The 21,937-nt window shown below is 41.2% G+C and overlaps 1 pseudogene; it reads right to left on the bottom strand.

Moving 5' to 3' along the window:
- Window positions 1-946: 946 nt before the first annotated feature.
- LOC102029358 lies at window positions 947-1,319 on the bottom strand (annotated as a pseudogene).
- Window positions 1,320-21,937: the final 20,618 nt, after the last annotated feature.

The following is a 21,937-nucleotide window of genomic DNA, read 5'->3' as shown; positions in this document are numbered from 1 at the left end:
TTTTCTTTTGGATTATTAACATGTTGCTTATTAATTTAAAAATACTTTTTATATATTTAGAGAATTATCCTTGTGTTGTGAGTTGTCCAAGATTTTTCAGATTTTCTTTTTACTTTGTTCTTATGCAGACATAGACATATTTTAAAAATCTGAGTTGTTTTTAATTAAGTATTATGGTCACATACAAATTTGTGCTCATGTTGTACCTTCCCCACTTTTAATCCTTCTAATGAGCTGACAGGAAGCACCGCTACCAATCACACATACAACAATATTTTCAGTCTTGTATATTTAAATAGCTGTTTAAATGCTATCCTGAATAATAATTCAGTCTGACCTAAAGAATTCAGAAGTAAAGTCTAACTTGCTATTATATCATGCTAACTTTTAAAAGGATCTGCACTTATAGATCAACTCTAAAATGTGAGAAATGTTAAATATTCTTTATTTGGTATTATACATAGACCACACTAAATTGCCTTTCTGTAAGTAAAGGCAGAACTTTTTTAGATATAGGGAATTCTAATTAAATTGGCATAGTCAAGACCAAAAATATAGACGTTGCTTTCTTGTCTTCAACCACTCCCTTTAACAGGCTCATAAACACAAACTCAAACCGGGGAGTCTTGCTTGGTTTTGAGACAAGGAGGGATTTCCCTGTATTTAAGCATATTCACAGAACCAGTTATGTAAATCTAAATATAAAACCAACCTTCAGTAAGTTTTGAGATGATATTCTCAATCTTTGTGAAAAGTCGAACATTACTCATTAAGTCCAATCATATATTTAGAAAGGGAAAACAGTATTTACTGAATTGGAATTACTATCAAAACTCGGGGGAAAAAAGATACCATTTAATTACAAGCCAATGTTACTTAAATCAGGACTGTCCAACAAAAGTATTGTCAGGCCACTCATGATCTGAATTCTGGTGCATGAGATCTATTAAATTATGGTACACATAGAAAAGCCAGGAGACTTTTCTGTTCTGTAATAAATAAGGCAGTGACTGTTACTCATTTTTTGGGGGTAAGCAATTAAGTCTGCCCTCTCTCCCTTCTTCTTGATGCCAGCGAAGATCATTTTCATTCCGGGGGTGTACTTCTTGGGATTCTTCAAATACTCCATCAATGTGTCCTCTCCCCAGGTGATACCTTTGTTCTTGTTGGCATCTGTGTAAGAGAATCCAACAGCCTGACCTGTCTTCTGCCCAAAGAGACCATGGAGATTTGGCCCGGTGCTTGCCTCTCTTCCCAACAGTGTGACACTGGGCACATTTCTGTACAAAAATCTTCTTGCCTTTCTCAACATCACCCATTTTTAAACCTGCTGCAGCTTCCCCTGTGGGTGATCACTGCTCTTTTCTCCTTACTGCAAAGAAGGGTCCAGTTCAGAAGCCGGACATCCTGCTCTCTCAGATACAAACATTTTATGTAGGTAAATTTACTATTTCTTTGCAGCTTCTGAGATTAAAGAAATAATATTTGGAAAGGATTTCTGTATTTGAAAATAATAAAAACAAAATTAAAATACCTTTCCAGTATTTCTTCTAGTATTTTTGAAGTTTCATTTTTCACTTTAAAATATTTGATCTATTTTGGGTTGCATTGTGAAAACTGAGGTTGGTGTGTAAGGCAGTCTTTTTCTTTGATGGATATTTTATTGTCCCAAGAGTATTTATTAAATGTTTCTTCTTTTCTCACTGATGTGAAATATCTTCAGTGTTTCTAAATTTCAATAAGCATTTGGGTCTTTTTAGGGCTTTCTAGTGTGTTTTATTTATGTGCATACTCATATAATAGGTTTTTTATTCAATTCTTACAGCTGTACTTTGTATTTGAATGACTGGTAGGACTAATCTTACATCATAGTTTTCTTTTTTCTTCAAAATTTTCTATAATTCTTCCTTCTCTTTCTTTTGTGAACTTTAAATTGGAAAGGTAGATTTTTTTGTTTGTATAATAAACTTTTTAAACTAATTTGAATGAGAATATCTATGTGATGGTAAGAATTTGGTATGCTTTTCCATTACTTTAATTTACATTACTTTGATTTCTTTTAATTTTTAGAATTTTAATACTGTTTTGTATAAGTCCTACACATTTTTTTATAAAGATTATGTATAAGCATTTCATATATAATTTGCTTTTCTAAATGAAGGTTTTTCTTTCCACCATTTCTTCTAATTGTTCTGTGTATGTATGAAAGTGACTGATTTCATATATTAATTTTTTAGTGCTATGTTATTGAATTTTCTTAGTATTTATAACAATTTCTCAGTTGATTTTCTTGGGTCACTAAGCTAAAATCTTATTAAAAATTATCATAATTTTGTGATTTTTAATTCATTTATTTCAATTGCCTAATTGCATTGGTTATTGAAGTGGTCTAGGGTAATATGAAATATTATGGCATAAGTGAACTTGTTCTTTAATGGAGATCTTCTGGCATTTTTTTTTGGTACCAGGAATCGAACTCAAGACCTTGCACTTGCCAGGCAGGTGCTGTGCCACTGAGCTATATTCCCAGCCTTGTGTTTCTTCATTAGTTGTTGTGTTAACTTTAGGGCTGATGTACATGCTTATATATTTATCATTTTAATGAGGCATCGATTAATAATTTATCATTTTTTCTTTTAAAGTTAGAAGTAGAGATTACATTTTATCAAACACCTTTATAGTACCCATTGATATGGTCAAACATTTCTCTTTGTATTGGTTTAATAAAAGTGAATTTTATAAATAGGTTTTATCATATTTAATTTTAGCATTCCTTAGAATTCCAGAGTCAACTCCATTTGGTTATGATGCTTTAGTCCTTTGTGATGCTTTCAAAATTCTATTTCTCATTGTGTTGTAGAATTTTTACATCAATATTTATAGGAAGGATTAATTTTTTGCTTGAACTTTAAAAATATTTTTATATAAATGTAACTCTATCGTTTGGAATCTCTCTTTTTTCAGCATTCTGGGGCAACTGCCCTTCTCTGATTGGTCTAGTGTACTTTATTTACCCTGGACATCAAAGGCTTTTTTGATTATAGGTTTGGTATACTGGGGTCCACATGCGATAAATAACTGATTTATTGGAGTGAATCAGTCAACCAAATATTTTGACATACACAATTTTAGCCTTCTAAATATCTGGTGTCATATCTCAGCATAGCCCTGTTTATATTCTCCTCCTAGCTCAGGTAGACAACATACAAACAAATCCTTCTTCTCTGAGGTTGTTTTCAAATGACACTTTCCTCATGAAGCATTCCCAGGCCCTCCAAACCCAAGATGATCTCTTTCTTTGACTTTAACTTTCTTTGTATTTTTTATAATGTTCTTATAATAATTCCATTTTGTGACTTATTCAACAGATTCATTAGACATTTGTAGATATTAAAGCAAAATGTTTTTCTGATGTTATACTGCTTAATCTTTGTCATAGCCCTGTGATTTAAATACCTTACAGATTAAAAAATAATTATCCCCAAAAGAGCTAGGATTCTTTTTTTTTTTTTTTTTTTTTTTTTATAAGTAGAACTAGTAGGCTACAAAATAGTTTATTTTTATCTGACTCCAACCCTAACGGTCTTTCCACCAGACCAAGCTGATAAAATAGCAGATCATTATTATGATTTCAAGCCCCTTTAGGGTCTGACCTTGTCATCTTTTTCTTGAAATTCCTTATATCTTCCTGCGCACAAGAGGAGCAAAAGAAAGGCCAACCAAGTTGGTAGAAGGAAACGGAATGAATATCTCTGATTTGGTTCCAATAAAACTTCAAAATGAATTATAGAGTTTTAGTCATGCATTTAATCCCTATTTGTAGTTCATTAATCTGCACTATTAGAAGTTCTTGATAAAAGGCTTTTCAGAAGGATTTCTGAAGCTATGGAATATGAAATTTGTTGTCACGGCCATACAGCTCTGGAGCGTCTTGGGGGACAGTGTCGAGGGCCAGGTCAGTGGGCAGAGTTTCCAGTGTTAATTGTTTGCAGCTTGTCTCAAAGGTGGAAAACTGTGGAGCGCTGCTTATTCACCACCCCCTGGGAGCTTGATTGCTTTCTGAGAAAGCCGGAGATTCATCATAGTTTCATCTACAAGTGATGGCTTCTTTTTTTTAACGCTGGTAGAACTTTATCGGTACCTCTGCCCTGCGCACCTCTCATGGCCTACCTGGTATTACAATTATTTATACAAGTCTTATATCCACTATGGTATAGTAAGCGTCATGCCCAATTCATCCTAGGATCCTCCACTAGGCTTGCATGGTGCCTGGCACATAGTAGGAGCTCAACACATTTTGCAAAAGCGATTAAAGTGGGTTTTAAATTCAGCAAATAGCGTTCTCCCTATTTTACTAGCACTATTTCAGCATTTTTGCTTCTGCCGACTAGTCATGTGGGTGGTATGAGCTGAAATTGCTAAAGAGGGATGTAATTTCCCTTGTTAATATAATTACTGCCATATATTATCACGGCACTAAAGTCATAACATCCTCATTTTCAGTGGCCTATGCACATCACCAAAATTATCTCTGGAGAAGAAATTTATCATGTTTGTTTTCCGTCTCAGAGTGAAATGCTGCCAAGTTTGGTGACTATGAACTCAGTCTCCTTGAGTGACTAATGTGTGAGTAAAATGGGAGAAATTTCACCTTTGTGAAAAAAAGACGTAAAGCTCTTTTTTGCATCCAGATAATTTATTAACTGCTTGAGAGTCCAGTTCGGGGTAGGGGGTGGATAGTGGATCTTTCTCTGTGGATCTTTCATAGTCTGGGAAAACAATGAATGAGGAATTGAAGACAAAGAAAGGAGACAGGAGAGGGAATATCTGGCTCCTACTGGTCCTAGGGGCAGCAGGCCCTGCTGGTTTGGGCTAATGGCTTTGTCAGCTGAACTCATGGTGGGCAAGGGCAGGAGTTATAGTTGTGACTGTGTAGTCAGCATGCAGTAATCCTCAACACCGTCTAAAAAGTGGTTTTTGTGGGAAAGAGACCTTGCTGCTAGGAGTCTTCTTTCAGTCCAGGATTTAAAGGGAACTTTAAAGCAGGACCAAGCTGGTCCTTGGCATGCTTTTAGGGGAGGCAGAAGTGGGGCATTCATTCTGCAGGCCAGAGCTGATACGTTAGAGTCACTTGAGAAAGCAGATCCTCGGATACTTGTTTTTATCATGAAGACATTTGAATGCATAGTCAGATTGAGAACCACTGTCAACAAGATGTTATCACAGGCAGGAAGTAGAGGCTTGAGCAACTCCTAGAGACCAACAGAAACATTCTGAATTAGCTGGACGTGGTGGTGCATGCCTGTAATCCCAGCACTTGGGAGGCTGAGGCAGGAGGATCATGGTGAGTTTAAAACCAGCCTGGGCTACAAAGTGAGATTAAGACCAGCCTTAACTGCATAGTGAGACCCTGTCTCAAAAAGCCAAAAAAAAAAAAAAAAAAAAAAGGCGAATTTCTAGCTTGTACCCACTATTTATGAATACTTTCTCTGTGCTAAACACCTTCTTCATTAACTCATGTGATCCTCACATAAACCTATGAAGTACATTTTATTAACCCTATTTCAGAGATAACAACTTTAAAGACCAAAATCCTTCAGTTGAACTGGACCTTGAACTCAGATGAGGATGAGAGCATTGCTTCTTGGGTCAGCTTGATAGTGGTACTGTAATGATTTCAACCTGAGTTACAGGACATTTTAGCACTGAGTTTAAGAATTTGGGCTCTGGAGTCAGCCTTAAATAAATTCAAATCTTGGCTCTGCAATTTAAAGCTAGGCAATTGGAACAAGTTGCTTATTTTCTCTGACTCTCAGTTTTTCTACCTGTATAATGGGAATAGAATAATTGTGAGAGTTAACTCAAATAATTCTTGTAGAGGTTTTAGGATGCTGGACGGTCCAAATGAAGTACCAAGGAATGTTTCCTGTTAGTGTTAGAACTGGCTCAGGAACCAGAAGCAAATAGAAAACTCAGGCGTCAGGCCTGGAATTGTAAGATGAGGACCTGGAAAGGGCATTGCCAAGGACCTGTGGGGAGAGGCTGATGTGGTCTTGTTTGGACTTTTTTATGCTTTTTTCCAACAGGTTACGACATGGGAAAACCAAGGAAATAGCAAATAAAGCGAATCAGTGATGGTCTTAGGTGTCTTCTTTCTCCACTTCTTTGGCTTGAACTCTTGCCCACCGCAGCGTCCCCATCCTTTGTGTCTGCACGCTCTCTGCCAGCTGTGATCTAAAGCTTATGTCCAATCTCAGGTGATAATGGCTTAAGAAGGTACTCATAACGGGAGCATTTGACCTTTTCTAAGAGATTCAATTAACCTTCAGGACCTGAAGGAATTAATCTGTCATGGTGTAATTGAAGGCCCTGTGAGGGGTAGTAGAGATATAATGCGGGTGGGGTGTTCTTTTGGTCCTCCATGACAGATTGCTGCCTTGGTTGCTCAAGGGAGTGTCACCCGATGGTCACCTGAGTGGCGGGGACCACCTGCGGTTTGCCTTAGTGTCAGCTGAAGTCTTGTGGTTGGCCATAAGGACACAGTAAATTCTCAAAAGCCTTCTTTGGATGTAATTTAAAGACTATATTTAATTTTCATCCTCCTGTTGCTTCTGCCTATGTATTTATGAATGCTTAGTAACTTTTAATGCAGGATTCTGAGAGGTGAAAGATATTACTGAAGCAACAATATACTTTATACCCTGAATAATTTCATTTTATTAACTTTCAAAATTCACTTCACTTTTACTAAATATATCTGGAGTGTCTACTATGTGCCAGGTGCTGGCATAAATCTTTGGGTTGAGGACATTGTTTCCAGAATCCCTAGGATGATTTCCTTCATAGTCTACTTGAAATTGATCCATTTTTCTTTTCGGCACCATCTTGGCCAAGAGAATGCGTAACCCTTTGGACTTCGCTGCTTAGGGATCCCTAGTCTTCAGCTCTTGGCTCGCTCTCTCACTTACATACTAAGTGTCCCTCTGAGGGTGGGTGTATGCAAAAATGGTCCATTAAAAATAAAACACTCTGCTCTCCCTGTTAGCAGTCTGTTCCAATGGAGAGTTCATCCAGTGAGTCATGAAGTATGTCTCTTGTGTTTGTTACTTAGGACTTCATCTTGTGACTCAAGACTTAGTTTTGTGACTCTTGATGAACTGGAGACTCATATTGACTTGTTCTCAGTGATTTAATTGGCTTCCGAGGGTGCACGTGTGCAGACCGTCCCTGCCATTAGCGTTAGTGTCTATCAAGGCTGGCACCATGTTTAGAGCAAAGGCAAAAATGTCAGCCATAGGATCTCCAGTGAGAGCAGATGAGAGATCAGTAATTTTGCATTTCTGACTGTTTTCCCATGTGGCGTTTTCACTTTGGGGTGGCATTCATCTTTGTTTATTGTTCCAATTTTGCATCTTGGACAATTTTGACAGTTTGAGAGGCAGTGACTCTAGGGATGGACCGTGTGAGGCTTTAAAATACGCAAAGGGGAAGGAACGATTGCACAGTGACGGGGAGTGGAACAGGAGCAGTGGGGCCGAAGTGGGAAGGTCAAGGAGGAGTCAGAAAGAGAGGAGAGGAGTGCGCAGGGAGAGAGGCCAAACGTGAAAGTAGATGTCACTGTTTGGGGGTCTTCCTGGGCCTCGCAGGAAACTCCATTATGGTCTTTCCACTGCAACAAGCTCAGTTGACATTTGTCATGCTGGTTGGGCTTGTGAAGTTCTGCCCATACTCCCCAGGTAGACGGATGACATACGCAGAGGCTGATTGCCCCGATGAGCAGCCCTTTTGCTTGGCTGCGGTCTTGAATCTTTCTCTAGGCCACTTTGTCAAGTGAGGGAGCAGGACGTAAGTCTTCTCTGCCTTCGGATTGGGACTTTCACCAGTGGTGCTCCTGGTTCTCAGGTTTTTGAGCTTAAATTGCAGTTTATGTCATTGGTTCTCCTGGTTCTGAAGGCTTTACACTCAGACTGGCACTGTATCACTAGGTATTCAGCTAGCAGAGGGCAGATTATGGGAATTCTCAGCCTCCCTATTGTGCCAGTCAATTCTTTACAATAAATCGCTTTCTGAGGATATATACATATGTCTTGTTGATTCTATTCATCTGGAGAAATCTAATATACCTGCTAATCTACATAGATGGCACATGATCAGTAAGCATTATTATATTTGGATGAGAAACCCACAGAATAGCAGCAGAGATTATTTAGTTTTACCGGATCAGACTGTAATTATAGGTGTCTATGGGCTGAAAAATGTATGATCACTAAGTTTTACTTATTTTTGTGGACGTGCACATTGAAGGTAAATCCTATTCAACAAGGATATATATCGAGTGCCCACAGTGTCATAAGCATGACACATATAAAGATGCACAGACAGGCAAAAGAGACCGATATGCATAAAACCAATTGACCAATCAACCAGTCAACCAACCAACCAACCAAACAAGCAACCAAGCACAAGGCAACATGGTGGATATGAACAAAGGCCAGGAGAGTGAAAATTGAGGTGATTAACTTTGTGGATGGAATTAGAGAGGAACGAAGAGTGAAACTGTATTGAGACTGAAGAGGGGTGGTTACCTAGCTAGAGATGACAGTTTCAGTAAAGAATTGAAAGAGTGAGTTGGGTTTATCTGGAGACGTGGCCAGTAGAATGGTGCAATGGGATAGCTGGGCTCTTGGGAAGGAGGGGTGGAAAGTAACATTATGTAGATGAGTTGGGGGCAGAGGGTGAAGGGAAAGATGATTGCCTGCAGAAGCAAATGAATGCAAAGTGGGAAAATATCCCTCAACTGACAGGATTGCCGGAGGGAGATAAAGGGAGATTTAACAATGTTCAAGATCATGACACTCACTGCCTGTCACTTTGTCAGGGGACAAAAGGAAAAGAGGAGTTCAGTCTGAGAAAGTACAACACAGGAAGTGCATTCTGACTGTGACCTTGGGCATCTCCATGATTTCTGGAGGATGTTGAGTGGAGGGTGCCATGGGAAGCCCTCTAAGGCACAAGGAGTACAGTTTCCCACTGCTCTGCTCTCCTGAAATGCTTTGGGGAGATTTAACAGTGCCCATCTTGGTCATACCTCAGCCACATGGGGCAGGAGGGGGAGGGAAATAGTTGTACGTAGTGTGACTGGGGCTGCAGAAATGCCTGCATCATTAGCTAGTCCAGGAATCAGCCCATGAACTGGGTCTAGGAATCAGCCCATGAACTGGGTCATCATAAAAGCATTTGGATGAACGCCAGTGGATGAGCCCATAGTTCACTTCAGGTACAGCAGCCCTGGGGTGTAAGGCAACTCATTGAACACCAGACACCCCCTGCCTAGGCCACTGGCGTTCCTAATGTTTTTCTTCCTTTGGAATAAATCAGAACTGGGTGAGGCTGAGCCTTTTTTTTTCTTTTTTGCAGACCATCAGGAATCACCTCCTTTTGCCTTTTTAAAATGCTTCTAGAATAGGAATAGCGTTATGGAAATTAGTTAGCAGCTGCTGTACACGAATGTTTAGAAAATTAATATTACTCACATTATACAGCACGGAAGCAGAATTTTAATGAAGCACAGAAACTACAGGCACATTGACCCTTTCCCCTTATCAGAGAAATCTCCGAATGCATAACTTTCCTTGAGAAAACTTCTCATTTGCACCAGGCTTCTATAGGCCTATTAGTGACAAAAATAGCACATTCACAACCCAAAGGAGCAAATATTTCAGAACATATTGTACGAAAATATGACAGTGTCAGCTAAACCATTATCTATACTTATTTCTCATTATTAATTCTTAACAATTAGCTGTTCTTTGTTGCATGGTAATGGGATTTGCCATACTATAAAAAATGCTTTAAAGTCGTAAGTGTCAGACTTTGTTCGTGCTGATTCTGTTAGAGATGATTGTTATTTGCTCTGTAGACTGCTGGGATGTGCTCAGCATTGGGCAAGAATGGGGGGGAGGTGGGGATGTGTAGAGAAGGAGAAAATTACCAAAGATTCAGCTCAGAAAAGCTTGTCTTTGCAAAATTGAACCTAAAACCACCTACCAAAGTCAATGTAAAGGCTTCAGGTGATTTGGGAAGATAAGAAGGGCTTAGGGGGTGGGATCAGGAGTGTCATTAGGTGCTGAGGATCCCCAGGAGAGGATGCAAAGAGAATTTGGGTGAAGAAGGCAGAGAACAAGCAGTCAAGGGTGGGGTACAAAGAATGGCGCTTCCAGGAAGTCCCCGGATGGCTCCAGGAAAGAGACAGGCAGACCTCACGGGGGCAGCATTGCAGGAATTGCCCTGAAGACAAGAGAACATTTAGTCTGAAGGAGCTCAGGGAGGAGGAGAAAAGGCAGACTTCTCAGACAGCTTGTCTGTTTCTTATGCAATTGATAACCTCTACCCATGTAAAATATGGCGCGCTCTGGTATCAAGGCACGAGAGTAGTTTTGCCAAAAGATCATGGGTCCCTGTGCAGGGGAAGTGTAGGGGCAATGAGAAAAAAAAGATAAACAGGGACGGTGGACCAAGAGCTAGAAATTGCACTGAGAAAGAGTCATTGACCCTTTGTTATATGTAATGTGTTATGTTCAGTATTCAAATGTGCTACCATTCACCAGAGGAAGGAAGTGTGTGCGTGCACAAATGTTTCCTGCTGGCTGTGGGTGGGTGGGAGCAGATCTTTATCTTGGCTTCAGTTGTCAGTATTAGTGCCCACAGGGCTTGACCTGCCTGCTGCCGGGAAAACCCAGTGATGTTATCTACTGCACGGCACTAACAAATCTGCAGTGCTGTGCTGGACGCAGCTTCCATAGTTCACAGGAGCTGGCAATCTCATGTCATGTGGATAGGCCAGAAGAGGTCATGGTAGAAATATTATACCACAGAAATTGGCAAATGGTGCAAACCAGGGCAGGGCTTCCTCCTCCTGTGTCACCATCCAAAGAACTGATTGATAATCATTTACTAGCTCGTCACTGGATCTCTGTCTTTTAGGGACAGAGGAAATAGTAAAGACAGTCAGCTCCCTTGAGAGAAGAACGTAGCTGCCTGCCAACTCCTTGTCTGTTCTTTTCCATTAATCTGTTGCCCAAGGGTGGCAGTTTTGTTAGTAGTGGAAAGAATGGCATGGGAGGCTGAAGCAGGAGGATTGCCAGTTTGAGTGCAGCCTGAGCAAGTTAGCGACACTTGCTAACTTTAATGTTTCTCAACATTTAAAAAAAGGAAAAAGGCTGAGTATGTAGTGTGAAGGCCCTGGTCTCAGTAGCCAGGACTAAAAAAAGGGGAGGGGGTAAGAGCGCAAGGACTGTTACTAAGCAAGTCATTCAGTTACATGTTTGTTACTACTTTAGCGGAGTTATTCATCCACTCTCTGTCTCAGTTTATTCCTCTATGAAATGGGGATAAGGCATCTATCTTACACTATTGTCATCAAGTTTAGAAGCAGCATCTCTACAATGGTTACATTCTTGAAATGACCCTCTGCAGTTTACTCTGAAAGGCACTAAGAAGCGAACCTTGATCAAGGGACAGTGGGAAGGATGGATGATATATGTGTGAAAACGCGTGTAAAGCAAGATCATTAAATCCAGGTGGGCAGTACATGTATGTTCATTGTAAAATTTTTCAACTTTGCTATAATTTTCATAATAAAATATTGGAAAACAGGAAACCTATTAAATAGGAGTGCTGAGAAAAACAGCAAAAGTAGTAACAGTAGCAGAAATGGCTCATGTCCTACCACCTTGGCCTTCCTTCGCCCTACTGCAGTTCCTTTGGTCTTGCTGGTTCTGGAATATTCTGGCTTGGTACCTTCTGCACTTGTTTCTTTCTGTCTAGACTAACACTCTTACCTGGCTTCCTCCTCACTCCCTTTGGGTTTTTGTTGACATTTGACGGACTCATTCAGGCCTCACCGACCACCTATTTATAATTGCACACCTCAATCAATGCCATGTCCTATCTGTAGAGATCCTGCTCCGCTGGCCTTGTCCACATTTGTAACCCCAGGGGAAAGTTGTTGGAATTCCAACGAGTAATTCCAATCTACCTCTTCTAGTGCAACTCATGGTGAGAATAAAGAGACAAACACTTATCTGTCATTGTGGTGAGCCAGAGGGAATCCTAGGTCCAGTCAGAATAATGACTAACCAGAGCAAAGGCCTCGATCCAGGGCTGAACCTGGGTTTTATTAATTTGTGAAGAGGGGAGTGGCTCGGGATGAGTGACTGTGAGAATGACCGGAAGTACATGACTACTGTGAGCTGGGCTAGGTAGGAGGCATAATATAGCAACTCTGCAATATGTGGAGAGAAGAATGTAGAAAGAGTAGTCTACATAACACAGTATTCAGCTTTGATGTCTGGCTTTCATGCCCTGGGATGTCATGGCCTCAGTCTCAGCCACAGCACATGGTCACTCGGCCTAGTTCATGCATACGAATCGTTGGGAGTTATAAGTGGGGCATCACTAAGCTATCACATTGCTTCAAAGAGTAAACGTCAGCACCTGGGCTAGACCTATTTTCATTTGAAGGCCAATTAGAGGGGTTAAAGTAGTAATGTAGCCAGCTCTGAACATATTAATACATGGAATTAGAGCCAGATTTAGCCCAAATGGAGACAAATCGTTTTCTTTCAAGGAGAACCATCCTTGTGGTTCTCCACACTCTCTTGCTTCTTGTTTTCATTTTCTTCCTTAAAAATTTACCTTTCATATATGACACACAGTTTACCATCCCCTGCCTACAAGAATGTAAAATCTATGGAGGCAGAGAATTTTATTTGGTCACCACTGGGTTCCCAATGAGAAAAATATCTGGAACATAGCAGATGCTCAATAAATACTTGCTGGGGAAGAAATGAAAAATAAAAACAGTCTTTTCTGACTTATGCTAGGCCCAAATGAAGGCCTTAGTTTGGGTTTTCCCAGAGGCAAACCCTGATACAGGGACTTGAATATGTAGGGAAAGAAAGATAATTTTTTCATCTCTCATAATTTCTTAGTTAGAACAGACTTGTGGAGCAAAAGACAGATTAGTAAGAGAAAAACAAATAGAAGTGTACTAACATACATTTTTCGTATTTTCCTCAAGATGCTCAGGAATGAGTAACTCTCAAGGAGATGGCTTTGAATTCCCTCGGATACAGCACCCCTGATGAAGAACAGTAAATGTATACAGAAGGACAAGGCATAGGAAAAGATTTTTAGACTTGAGAAGGGGCAATTTAACAGAGGAAAATAACTGACAGGTGAAGGCTAGTTAATAAAGTTTGTTCCTATAGATTCTTCTGCTGGCCTGTCTGTGCTGATGAAGGGGTACAGGGCTATCTTCATAGAAATGGGCAGGGAGCTTTGCTGCATTTGGTCCTTTTTAATTATCTTTAGTTCAACAGCCCTTATTTTCAAAAAGGCATATTTAAGGGTGGCATCTTTCTGTTCTCCCAGAAATGCAAGTAGATTTCTTGAGAGGTTGATCCCACAAAACTCTGGTGTGACAGTGGAGAATTGAATAAGAAAACAGTTAATGAAGGACACGTAGCTCACAAATGCGAGAGGCTGGAGCTTCCCTGGGCAGAGCCATCCTATGGAGGGATGGGTGTATATCGACTGTAATCTAGCCTTCCTTGAGGGCTGCTCCCAAGGGAACGGATTTGCTGACACCTCTGGCTTGTGTGCTTAGGCAAAAGAGGCTCAGAAGGCCAAGGGAAATTCTCAGGCAAGGGAAGCAGATGCTGGCCATTAAAAATCAAGATGGTGCTTAAGAAAGTGATGTGGCCAGAAAGATCTGGGTGGAGAACAGACACACACCACAGTGAGAGTATGCACAAAAGCCACCCAACTGCTATTGCTCGTTGTAGGTTGAACCGTAACTTCACCGACCCTAGAGAAGTTTTTAAAAAATCTCCAAGAACATTTCCTCTTTAAAACATTCAAATTTAATTTTATCACCTTGATCCTAGACATTTTACTAGGTAAATGAAAAAAAATCAGGGCTTGTTTAGGTTATGGAGAAAAAATTATTATTTTTTTTTTACCTATTCTACTAAATTTAAAAGTCTATTCTTCTTAGCAATTCCCTAACTCATATTAATCTCATACATAAAATAGGAGCCTCCAGAACAAAATAGGATTCACAGAGCCAGAAGTACATGTGCTGACATTAAAAATTTTCCAAAATATCAAAGAGCTCCAAATTAGAATTAACTACCTCATAAAAACCCTCATGTTTCACTGATTGCTGTTTATGACTAAAGCTAATAAGTTGGGCCAAAGGGAGAGATACGGTCCCTCACAGCCGAAATAAACAAGTCCAAACACCCCTCCTAGCAGCAAAACTTATTGGAACTTAATGATAAAGTCACAAAGCTTGAAGGAAACTTAAAGACTTATGGCCTTGTCTGTCGTCTTACCCAGCACCACACTTAATTTTTACATATATAAAGTTAGAGCATGGCTCAGCTTACTGACCTTCATCCAAACAGTTGGTGTTGTGGAAAACCAGAAGAAGATGGAGCCCGCAGTTGAGGGGAGGTGTGAGTTTTAACGGGTCGGGCAGCAGCAGGGCAAAGCAGCCAATCTCTCCCCTTTAGCAGAGGCACAGGCTTGCCCTTAGCTTCATCTGCTTATCATTCTGTTGCATACTAGAATGTGACCTTGGTGAGTTATTAAATATCCTGACTTTCATAATATTTCATTCCCCTTCCGCCTCAGCATCTTCCCTTCCTGCCCTTGTTGATGTAAGAATTAAATGAGATAGTATGCAAAGTGCTTAGTTCAGGGCTTAATAAATCATGAATTTTTTTTTTTTTTATCTCCATTCATTTGTTCAGTAGCTATTTGAGTACCTACCAGATGCCAGGTGCTAGTTAATGTTCTTGGTATACAACAGTCAGGAAGCCAGACAAAGATTACTGCCCTTAGAGTGTTTACATTCTGGTGGGGAGGAAGGATGCAGACAATACCTCTAATGCAGGGGATAAGCAAATTATGCAGCTGATAGAGATAAAAAGTGCTACGGAGCAAGGAAAATAAGCTTAGGTGTGCTGGGAGGCAACTCTGATTTCACACATGGCTGTCAAGGTGGGCTGTGTTGAGAAAGGGATATTTAGCAATGATTTGAAGTTAGCGAGGCAACAAACAGAAGTTATCTGGGGAAAAGTGTCCCAGAGGGGAGGAATACAGCGAAGGTCCTGAGGACTCTGCATGACTGATGAAGTCAGGCCAAAGCAGAGTGCTGCTTTGACAAAAGATGTTTTTGGAGAAAAAGTAGAAAGAGGAGATAGCTGTTAGTGGGAGGTTGTAGTCTTGGAAAAGAGATGGTGGTGGCTTGAACTTTTGTGGTCATGGGGGCGGGGCTTGAGGGGTTGGGTTCTACTCATATTCTGAAACGAGTCCAAGAAGATTTCTTGAGAAGTCAGCTGTGGGCTTTTAAGGGGGACAGGTAACATGGACAACTGTAAGCCAACATTTGATTTGAGGAAATGGAAGTACGGTGTTGCCGTCAACCAAGCAAACACAAGTTGGGGTGAAACAACATTTGGGGTCTCTCTGGACACATTTTCTGGACACGCTGGGATTGAGCTGTTAGACACCCAGGGAATGTTGAGGTTTGAGTCAGGAGCTCAGGAAGGAGGCCTGGGGTGGAGGTACGTGTTTGGGAGTTGATATTTCAACACTCCGAGACTGAAGGAATCACCTGGGAATGGCGCTTCAGGGCACCCTGATGTGAGCAGTGAGGGAGGAGAGGAGAAATGCACAGAGCAAGCAGGACAAGTGATTACAACAGTATAGTTTTTGTCCGTGGGAACACCTGTCCACTCACTGCTATACTTTCTTGGTGCCCAGTACTAGGAGCCAGCTGGCCAACTCATCAGGATTTTGAGTGCATATCCCTTTCTACTAAGCTATTCTACATCTAGAATCCTGTCCCACAGAAGTATTTATACACAGGAACAAAAACTATTCATGGCAGCATTGTTTGCATGAGCAAACATGCCAAAAACTGTGAGCAACCTTACTTTCCATTCAAAGAAGAGTGATTTAGTAAACTGATACATCTCTGTGTGATACCTCACACCATCACTAAGGAAGAGAAGACTCAGGAAGGTGTGGGACCCTGGAAGCCAAGCGCAGCAGGTGTGTGGAGGAGAAAGCAGTGATGCTGGGTTGAACCTTCCACACTCCAGGGGGATGAGGATGGAGAGCTCACCCGCAGCCCAAAGGAGGCATTGAGAAGAGCAGAGATTAGAGACTCAGATAAAATCTGGATGGGAATGGGTTTCGGAGAGAACTCAGAGTATAAGACAAAAGGCTCAGAGTTTGGTTCTAAAGAGAAAGGAGGTGACAGATGGAAGACAGGCTAATCTCTCGCTCTCTCTCTTTGCAGAAGGCCCAGCATTTTCATGTGCAGACGTTCCTGGTTTAATGAACTATCTGTTTAATGACTGTTTAGACTTATGACCAAGGAGTGCTCTTCGGACTTATTTGCTTTTTTTTCTGTACAGTTCTGTACATCTTGTTTATAGAGCCTAAATGTCTTTTTTGGTACCATATACCTTGTTTATTTACAGTACTGGAATTTTTGCTGATTGTACTGTACCATACAGTACTGCAGTTTTATGTTCTATTGTATATTACAGTACTCCCTGTAAGAGTTAAGCAAATAAAAGCAAAGTCATCAAGTTGGAGTTCTCTTGGACCAGTTCTTGGTCTGAATACTGCACTGTTACATGCTACATAACTCCTCATTTAGTAGCCAATTCATTTAATGACCTACTTGCAGGAATGGAACTCAGTCGTTAAACTAGGAATGTCTGTAATGAGAATAACTCAATCGAGTCAGAAACTTCGATGGTCAGAGAAAATTTCCAGAGCGTCATGAACTCATTTCATCCTTCCAACTTTTCTATGAGACTGGTTGTATTGAAACATTTCTACTTTACAGAATAAAATCTAAGTGAGGTTCTACAGGCTGCCTTCATCAGTTTACAGGGTAATATAAAGGAATTACCATGTCTGTATACATCTGGCTGTTCGTTCTTTCTTAGTGGCGGTGTGACATACTATATACAGATGTATCAGTTTACTAAATCACTCTTCTTTGAATGGAAATTAAGGTTACTCACAGTTTTTGACATGTTTGATAGTATAAACAATGCTGCCACGCACAATTTTTTGTACCCATGTATAAATATTTCTATGGGACAGGATTGTAGATCTAGAATAGCTAAGTAGAAAGGGACATGCACTTAAAATCTTGATGAGTTGGCCAACTGGCTCTTCAGTGCTGGGCACCAAGGAGGATAGCAGTGAGCAGATGTTCTCATGGAAACAAAGCATATTATGGTTGTACCCTTCTCTCTCACATGCTAAATTATGATAAGATTATCTGAAAAATTATAGCTGGCAAGGTTGCCTGGTACATCTGGGTCTTTTATACTGCTGTAGATTTGTTAACCAGATAGTAAACATCAGCAAACTTCAGAGGTAGTTCTAAAATGAAGTATTGAGGTACCATTTCTCTTAGAGGCAGATGATATTCTAGTGATGAAGCTGCCGAGTGTTAACAGCTTTATTTAAAGGTCACCAGATGTGGGATTATATTGTCGCTAATCTATTTTTTATGCCAATGTGAAATTGATAATTCGAGAGAAGCAGGTTTCTTTATCAGTTAATGTCACAGTGTTCAATAATTATTGTATTTATTATTTCCCCATCCAAAATTAAAATCCTGATTGGCGAGGAAGCAGTTTATGAGTCTGGGGAGATCGTCTGACATTTAATGTAATCTCCCAATAAGTCAGATGGGTAGTTGTTTTGATGAAAGCTGTGGACAAAGTGCTATTAAGCCAAATGCAAGGAAGACATTATTTTGTAAATAACTATGGTGATTACAGCTTTGTTTCACCTCATTAAAAATGTGTTTCACCATCCAGCATAGCTTCTCACTAACACTGTTCAAAGAAGCAAAGAAAAAAGGCCGATCTACATTAGAGGAAAACCTAAATAGAACCAGAAATCTGATATCTGTATCACAGAGGACTAAGCCAGCCTGCTGGTCCTTCAGGTTAGCTGTTGTGCCTTTATTTTTTTATTTTTTATTTTTTATTTTTTTGGTTTTTCTCCGGTACTGGGAACCGAACTCATGACCTTGCGCTTGCCAGGCAGGTGCTTTGCCGCTGAGCTAAATCCCTAGCCCCTGTTGTGCCTTTAGAGGCCACAGGCTTCTAGAACTTTCTAACAGAGTCAGTTCTGTGGGCTGAAGATCTACATAAATGCTGTTCTTAGCACCACATCATACTTGTACCAGTCTGGTCTTACTGACCAAGTGAGTTTAAAAACTTGGTACGGCCTCATTTAGGCCTCATTTGACTTCCGCCCAGCCTGCAGCCCCCCACAGGGCCAGCATTATTGCTCCTACAATTAGACATTGCTGCCTGGGAGCGGCTCCCTGCTGCAGCCACTCTCCCAAGTCCATCTATTTCCCCTCGCTCAGCAGGCCGGTGCCCGGCTCATTTCAGCATCGTTAGCCTCCGCAGCTCCTGGGTGTGAAGGTGCGGCCCACCTGATTCCAGCCATTCTGGAGTGCAAAATGCACTGCTCCTGCCCTTGGGCTCCTGCTCTTGCCACTTTAGTGTTTAATTGGAGGCTGCAAAACTTGGTTTCTATCTGTAAGTCAGGCCCATCAGGAGGGATCATCAGAGGCCTGATGTGCCCTCCACTGCAGTGTCTCTCTGTGACAGACACAGAGGCTATGTTCCCCTTTTCCCCATGAAGGTGCACAGCAACCCGTCCGAGGATCAAGCCGGGCTGACTACGTGGGTGCACGCCTGCCTGTGAGATGGTGGCAGAACTGGTTTGGGTCAAGGTTTTGGGTTAGGGTGGAAGTCATTTCTCTCAGCTTGACATATGTCATAGCTTCAGTGGCTGTTGTGGACCACTGTCTTTGTACACTGGCGCACGTCAAACATAATTTGCTTTATAAAAGCCCAAATTCTGGCTCCAGAAGTGCACACAAGTGTTCTGGAATCTTTTCTCCCAGCTTAGGGCTTGCTTTCTGCAGGGAGCACTTTCCTGCCTGAAGGCAAAAGTGACCAGCCAGCAACTCCCAGCTCATAGCCATAGTGGATTATAAAAGAATCTCTTCTCCTTCTAGCTGGCACTGACCACTGTTCTGGTCAGCTGTGTGTGTACCCATGAGCAACTGCAGGGACCAAGAAGACATGCCATTCCAACTGGCTGGATCCAGGAGCCATACCCACCTCTGAAACCACAGCAAGGCCAGTTGTCTCCCACGCAGGTGGGCTCAAAGAGGTGATTTTGGAAAGAGAACTGGGGTAGTGCTTCTAGAATTGAGGGACTAGGTACTGGGTAGTTAAAAATAACAGATATTCACTCCTGTGTTTAACTAAGCCGGGTGTAGGGTTCCTCAATGTATCAGTAACCAGAGTAGCATTGCAATATAAGCTTTCCAATGCCAACAAGATAATGGAAAAATGAATCCATATAGCAGATACCGTAGGAGAGAAAACTTTGTTAATTAATAGCAAGATAATGTTAAATAAAATTTGGCACATAATAAATGTATAAAAATGGTTGAGATTCTTGTGGTTTATTAATGTGTTAATCTTTCATTCCTGTGACATGACAATTTAAGGAGGAAAGATTTCTTTTAGCTCACAGATTCAGGGATTTGGTGCATGGTTGGCTGGTCCATTGCTATGGGCCTGAGGTGAGGCAAAAAGTCATGGTGGAAGGGTACGATGGAGTAAAACAGCTCACATCAGGGCAGCCAGGAAGTAGAGAGAGATGGAAACAGACAGAGAAGAAGGCGCTAGGGACCAGATACGGTCCCTGAGGGCATGCCGGCCATGACCCACTCCTTTCAACTGGCCTCCTCCTGCTTCCATCACCTCCTAATAATGCCACCAAATTATGATCTCATCAGTGTTCCTCATAAGCCAGACATCTTCCAAAAGCTTTGCTACACCCCACATGAAGCCCTTGTGGGACATCTTAGATCTAAGCTATATCACATTGTCTGGATGCTTTTGTGAATATTTTTCAACGTATGCTGTACTCATGATAAAATATTAAACAATTTTAATGCATGGCCTTAGTCCATACATAAATTTCACAGCTGCATTTTGGTGTCCAACTGTGGATAAGTCCATTAAAGTGGGAACCAGGAGGCCTTATGAGTCCAAGGGAAGGAAACTATTGGAAGCTATTGGGGTTGAAAGAAGAGGCTGGGATTAAATGAGAGGTTACAGTCAAGGGAAAAAGAGGTTCTATATACATATTCCTGTGAGACAGAGAGTCCAGTCCTACAGGAATATAGGCCTGATTGATGCTTCCAGGAAGTGGTTGCAGGGAGCCAGAGGAAGTAGGGTTTGTAAATTAATAGAGGGGAAGCTGAGCACTGGGATCTGTTTTTTCCAGTTCCCTGGTTAAGTCTTTTACTTAAGGGCAACAGATGTTTCTGGTTAGAGTTGAGCTTTGCAATTAATTCTGAAGACCAATAACTCCATGAGGCTTCAAGGAGGAATTCTTTGTGGGTGGATAAATCTGGGGCCACTGTTTAGATTTTTTTAAAAATAGCTATGTTTTGGTATTGATCACTGGGAAAGCAGATTCTTAAAATTTTTCTGGTTTCAAAAATCTTCCCGCCTCACCTATGTCCAGGCCAGTAAAGGTAGCAGAAGCATTGGGTGCTTGACTTAGAGAAAAACTGGGGGGTTCTTTTCTTTCTTCATTCATTTATTCCTTGATGAAGCATCTAGTCTAAGCAGGGCCAGACCAGGTGAAGACAGTGGGGCTTACAGGGCACACAATTTAAGGAGTTGCTCATCTTAGAGTCATAAAAATGCAGAGATGGTGCTCCAGGGTGATTGTCTTCCTAGATTCTATGTCCAATGAGCCTCATGTGTCTTACCCTAGTTCTGGGCCTGCTTTCGTGGGCCAAGTTCTATGCAGGTGTTAGAGATCCAAAAGACCCCCTGATTCTAGCACATTTTCTGCCTGCTCAGTCCATGAACGGTCAGGGGAAACACTGAGAAGTATCAGGTCTGTGTGAAGCTCACAGGGAAGAGATGCAAAAGCAGACCTGAAGCTTAAAACCTCTGAATTCAGGTGGAAGGTGCTCGAGAAGTGCAGATGTCTAAAAAATGCCTGGAAGCCACTGTCTGATAATTGCACTGGGATTCTCCCGCACAGTTCATGTTTTTAAAGTAAACATTTAGGGCTGGGGCTGTAGCTCAGTGATGGAGTGTATACTTAGCATGGATAGGACCCTAGGATCAACCCCAAACACCCCAAAAGAAAAGTAAAACTTTAGATGACACACTCTTATCATTACTACTAGTGGTATAATAGGACAAAGGGTATCATAACAATAGTAATAATAAACATATAATGCTAATAAATTTACCTGATATTTGCTGAACGCATAATTCATGCATTATTCTGTTTGGTCATTCTAGCAGTGCTTGGAAGTAGGCAGTATTATGCTTCCTGTTTTATGGAAGGGGAGACTCAAGCTCAGAGACACCAAGTCCTTTGCCCAAGGTCTGAGAGCATCGAGAGCCAAAGACAGGAAAATGCCAAGGCTGGCCTGAGAATGACCAGAAAAAGATGCGGGCTGCCTACTGTGGACAGTAGACTCCCCACTACTGACAATGGCTTGTCCTCTGCAGGCACGATGTCAGGGCGCTAAAGACATTTAGGGCAGGACCTAAAGTCAGACTGGCACCAGTTCTAGCCCCACATCTGTGCTCATTGTTGGGGTAATTTTGACTTCGAACATTTCATCCGGATCCTTTGGTACTGCGACCCTAACTCTAAACTCTACATGTACTTAGCCTCCTCTCCAGATAGCTGCTGATACCATTTCAGCATCTGCCTGCCCAAATGTAGGTGAATACATTTTGATCTTTCCTGCAGCCTCGGT

This window comes from Chinchilla lanigera, unplaced genomic scaffold, assembly GCF_000276665.1.
Source record: "Chinchilla lanigera isolate Chin_1 unplaced genomic scaffold, ChiLan1.0 scaffold00004, whole genome shotgun sequence".
In the NCBI taxonomy this organism is placed as follows: Eukaryota; Metazoa; Chordata; class Mammalia; order Rodentia; family Chinchillidae; genus Chinchilla; species Chinchilla lanigera.
This window is presented reverse-complemented; position numbering and strand designations above follow the sequence as displayed.